Here is a 5,604-nt window from a genome sequence, read left to right on the forward strand (position 1 = left end):
TTATTTTTCATTTTATACTTAGATGCTATCAAATGGTGTGTTAACCTAACGAAGCAATATAATTTATCCTTTTTTAATCGCAAGCGTGGCGGAGTTTTAAATGGCCAAATGGTGCAACGCGCGGCTGATTTAACTTAAAAGCTGTATATGTGGCAGCATTTTAAGGGGCCTTTTTTCCTACATGGCAACACTTTCTTAATTGCAAGAAAAGACTTCTACTTTTATATATAGTACTAGCTTGTAACTCGTGCAAATGCACAGGATTTTATTTTTAAAAAAAAATTATAATTATGTTGGTAGTTTGTTTATAGCATCATCAAAAGTACTTTTCTTTTTTATATAACAACATCAAAAGTAAATCATACTTCATCATAGTTACATATATTAACACAATTTGAATAAGGGGGAAAAAAAAACTTACAGCAAGGAAAAATAAATACCATTCTTCCTAACATCATAAAAATTTAGATTCATAGCTCAAAATAGAGAAGCGTTACGTCCACAATAATTTTACAACATTTTCACAACAAATCATGGGTGGTTAGTTGTTATTGGTTCAAATTTGAATTTAGCACTGAGATTACTTTTTTAACCCAACCAATAACAACCTGTCACTTAGGATTTGTTGTAAAAATATTGTGGACATATCATTTTTTCTCGAAATAACATTTATAGTCCTAAAATAAACCAAAAATCAAATAGTTTAACCCTTTATTTATGGACTCCATGCATTCTCTATTAAAAGTATTGTACCTATTTTGTAGAAAAGAATTACATGATTAGAGCATCTTTACAGTTTTTTTTTTTTTTTTTTTTTAATTTTTTTTATGTAAACTATCAGAAAATTTTGATTAACACCTTTAAATGTATTCTACAGTGTGAAACTCAAAGAATAGGACGTGTCCTCCAACCAAATATGGTCTACTAAATGAATTACATGCAAAACTTGCCAACTTAATAGCAACCCCACTCATTGTTTTGATAATTCACACACCAGCAACAGTAAAGCTACAACAACAAAGTACACTGTTTGCAATTGTCTACCATTAAAACAAAAGTTTAAAGTACCTAACCTAATAAAATAAAACAAAAAATACCATACAATAACTTGCAGATCACTTATAACAAAACTTAACTACATTGACTTGCTAAACAAAATTACAAAAACCCATACAACTCTAATTTTCTTTTGGTCTTCATATAATAACTTTGGAATATTGTTTGTCATACATTACAACAGAAAAAGGCATTGAATGAGGTAAGTAACATAATGAAATAGATATATAGTATCTAAAAGATGCACTAAAGAAGAATAAATTACTTTATAATTGTGCGCTATGTGATCTCTTCAACAGTTCCATCTCCTCATTGGAAACTTCAGGATCAATATAGCACAGCTGGAAGTATGAAACAAAAACAAAATATCATGCCCACCATCAAATTGTAGTAAGACCAAGTACCAAAGTTACTATAGACCGCTCTATTTATGATAATTTTCAATACATAAGAACGAGCAAGTAGCAACAAAGTAAAAAATATCCTTTCCCCCCTAACCTGATTCTTGATATTAGCTTTCAATTTATTACATTGTATTGTGAATGAGAAATCACTGAATATTTAAGAAAGATTTTGGTTACATATCATTTAAATAAAAAATAAATAAAAAAGGAAAAGAAAAAACCGTGTTGCAAGCACAGTATTGACATCAAATGCTAAACGACAAAGTCTTATGATAAGTAATTAATCCAACAATTGACTTGGAGAAGGATTAATTCCAAAAATACAAATAAGGGAGTGTTGTAAAATGGTAACAGACCTCAAACATATATGAGTGAAAGTTAAAGCCACCTTCAATAATTTGTAATGTATTGTATTATAATCTTTGATCATTTAAGCATTAACAAAATTAATGAATGCAGCAGCAAACTATAATGGCCATTTATAACTGGCATATATTATAATCTTTAGGTAATTTAACAATTTCAGCCAAAGAAAATTTGGTTTAACTTAACAATGTAATAGCTGTAGTAATTTGCAGCTAATAAGGTAGTCATCGGAAAGAACATTACCTCATGCAATATAGACTTCCTTACTGTGGTTATTCATACAATTTAACATTTATTTTGTACTGGATCAAATATCATTAGCTAATTCTAGAAAGTATGACATGAAGGAATCTAGAAATAAAGGAATTAACTGCATGCTATAGAGAACAAATTAAAGAACAATACCAATTTGTAGCGGGTCCTAATCAAGTGAATGTTAAGATGCATGAACTTCTACCAATAAGCTAATATCTATATTTGCATGATCAATATTCACCACCAACACCACTGCATCACTGTATTGTAATAAATCTGACAAAAGAGATGCTCTAAACTCTATATACACATGCCACAAAGTTAACATGCTCTACTATGTATTCTACAAAGTTATCATTACTTTCCTATGGCCAAACCATAGAGCTACATGGTTTCATGCTGGATTTTTCTAAAAAATTATAATGATTCCTAAATGCCACCAAAAAAAGTAAATATTAGTCCGTGAGGTCATATTGGATATGACCAACAGGTCCTACCAAACCCTCTTAAATCAACAAAATGTGACAGTAACATATTAGTCTCTGAAGTCATATTGAAATGACTAACAGGTAGCAGTGTTTCTATCACACACAATTCAATTTCTCCTTATCTTACAGCTCTAGCCAAACTCTCTTAAACCAGCAAATTGTGTCTACTAAAAATTTCAGCACTATTTAGACCCATACAGTTTTGTAGTCTAGGCCTTGATCCTCCTCCGAAGAGTAATCATCAAAACTTATATCAAAAAACTTAACCGTACCATAGTGAATGAACCAATATGTTACATACACACTGAAACGAAATGCATCATTTCAAAATTAATGCTTATTAAAGAAAAGTGTTAAAATAATAATTATATGATCAACTTCTTCATTTTATAATACCTTGAACTTTTAGAATACACATAGTTTAACTTCTTCATTTTCTAATAATAATTCAATTTCTTACCTTGAAAATTCTACTCCTTTAATTTTTTTTAAAAAGATTCTGTTTCAATACTGAATGAAAAAATCCACCACTGTCAGTATAGCATGCCAACCAAAAAGTGTAAAGTTTTATCATCTAGGAGAAACTGGTGATATTATGAAACTAATCTTGCTTGATATTTTACTGTTTCTACACATGTTCACAAACACTTTTACCCTAGGTCTTAAACTTCCATTTGAAGTTTTATCCTGAGAATCAATATAGGCAGCATTAAAGCTTCTAATATAAGAGTGGTGAACACTTAGAACATAACAGTCTATGCAAAGTGATTCATTGACTTGATATGGGTAATTAGCAAGAGGGAGGGAAAAAGAGAGCTATAAATTTAAGTCTTCTACAATATAGAATTTTCCTCATAAAACACATGTAACTCTAAATTTTGTTTCCAATATATTAAATTATAAGTTATAACACTATTTTCTCAGACAAAATAAAGCAGTACAAATTCTGTTTGGTTCAAAGTTTTGGTCAAAATCAAATATTTTTTTAAAATGGAAAACTCATTACTTGTATTCAAAACTTAATCTTTCAAAACTAATAAATCGCATAAAGAAGTTTTAAAGAAAAAAAAAGGAACTGAAATTTCCCAAGAAAGAAAGACTTACACAGTACATAACCCACATAGAAATCCCATCCACATAATCATATGTAGAACAATCTCTCAAAAATAATTAAAAAATACCCAAAAAAATCAAAGAAAAATTTACCTCCTTACATAGATAAGCAGAATGTTCATGACATTGTCTCTGTAATTGCGTCATAGCAAAACAAATACTTGAGATTATATTATAATCTCACAGATTAGAGAGGCTTTTAACTAAATAGTTACAGTATTGGAGACATTTGTAATCTTCAAGAATCATAAGGAATATAAGGAACAGAGGGGTTGTAAATTTAGGAAAGGGATTGCAAATTTAGGAATAGAAGGGAGAAAGGGTGTGATGTGGATGTAAGATCTTAATAACCTCAGCATTAGTAAATAACGCTGAATAAAGTTACAACAAAGTACCATATATACTCCCTCTCACTTACATTTCAAAGATGATTTGACTTAAATCCAATTACTGTAGCCAAATCCAAATCTAACTCAAATACATAAATATATAGTTATGGCATAATTTAAAAACGAATAAAAAATTAAAAAATTAAAAATAAAAAACCTTTACCTGTACCGGTTTCGGCTGCATGACAGATTCTCTACTTCTCTCCTCAACTTATTGAAATTTCATGGTATTTAAATATCCAAAGTAATCCACAATTAGCAAAGTAAACTAACAAAAGTAATTGAAATTTGAAACAAACAAACAAAAAATAAAATAAAACTTTAGAACTGGCTGTAATTCCTTTTACTATTATACCTTCAGATTTCACAATCTAAACCCATTAAAACCCAACGTCAAAAACAACAAAATAAAGTCTTAAAAGTCTTCTTTAAAATATCAACTAAAATCTACAAAGTAATAAATTTAGTATAAAGAAAGTTATACTGTCAGATTTCAAAATCCCACAATTTCACACCCTCTTACACTACCAAAAAAAAAAAAAAAAAAGCAAATATCTACAAACATTTTGATAGAAAACCCCAGAACCCAAAACAAAAATGAAACAAATCTATCAGAACTGGTAGTGGTAGGAAGCCGGACTAACGCTGGTGGCAACGACATTCACAAACACTATCTCTATATCCCTCTCAATCACTCTATGTTTTAAAAGCCTGAAACAAAAAACAAATCAAACCTAAACCTAGCCAACAGGAAAACTCAATTGAAAGGAACATTTCATACCCAAATCTAAAAAAATTTACCAATGTTGATGGGCCATATATTTTTTTTGGTGGTTTGATTCTGCCTCTTTCTTTGTTTCTTTTTTCATGTCTCAGGCCTCATCGCCTCTCTCCATTTCTATCTCCGTGTACATCATATTTCTCTCTTGGCACCGTACAAACTCAGTCTATCTTTGTGACTGTATCTTTCTCAAGCCCTTCGTCTGTATTTTTACCACTTTGTTCTCTTACTTTTTATCCGTATAGCAAGCAAGGCTTTCTTTCTTAATAAATTTATGCGGTTAATTTTTATATTTATAATGAGAGGCTTTTAAACGTTGTAGTGTTACCAAGCAAATGATACACCGTACGATTTTTTATAGATTAAACTGTATACGTGTCAGATTTTTAGATGGGCATTTTTCCTAACGTGGTAGTACTTTAAAGGCTTCTGCTTTTATATAGATATAGATATAGATTGTTTTAAACAAATTTACACAATTCAAAGAACAACCAGTGATTTGAAGTCACGATTTCCACTTGACTTTAAGTTATGGTTTCAGATTTTTTTTTTTTTTCAAAGCACTTGATTATTTATATAAAATAAAGAGAATATTGCAATTTCCCACCCTAAACTATAACTTATCCACAGCTAAAGAATAAGAATTAGTCAACTCATTCACATCCTAAACTTTAATATAATCACCCTTTCACCATCCTCCAGCTCTCTCTCTCTCTCTCATCCTTATTCTTCTTCAGCTCTTCTATGTATAG

General features: G+C 30.0%; 1 long non-coding RNA gene across 1 annotated transcript; it reads right to left on the reverse strand.

Moving 5' to 3' along the window:
* Positions 1 to 1,280: 1,280 nt before the first annotated feature.
* On the reverse strand, positions 1,281 to 5,096 carry LOC136064475 (uncharacterized). The gene is made up of 3 exons (XR_010626085.1): positions 4,873 to 5,096; positions 4,235 to 4,281; positions 1,281 to 1,397 (listed from the first exon to the last, which is right to left on the reverse strand). It is a non-coding gene; the product is annotated as an uncharacterized LOC136064475 (long non-coding RNA).
* Between the last annotated feature and the right edge of the window lie 508 nt (positions 5,097 to 5,604).

This window comes from Quercus suber, unplaced genomic scaffold (genome assembly GCF_002906115.3).
Source record: "Quercus suber isolate HL8 unplaced genomic scaffold, Cork oak 2.0 scaffold_695, whole genome shotgun sequence".
In the NCBI taxonomy this organism is placed as follows: domain Eukaryota; kingdom Viridiplantae; phylum Streptophyta; class Magnoliopsida; order Fagales; family Fagaceae; genus Quercus; species Quercus suber.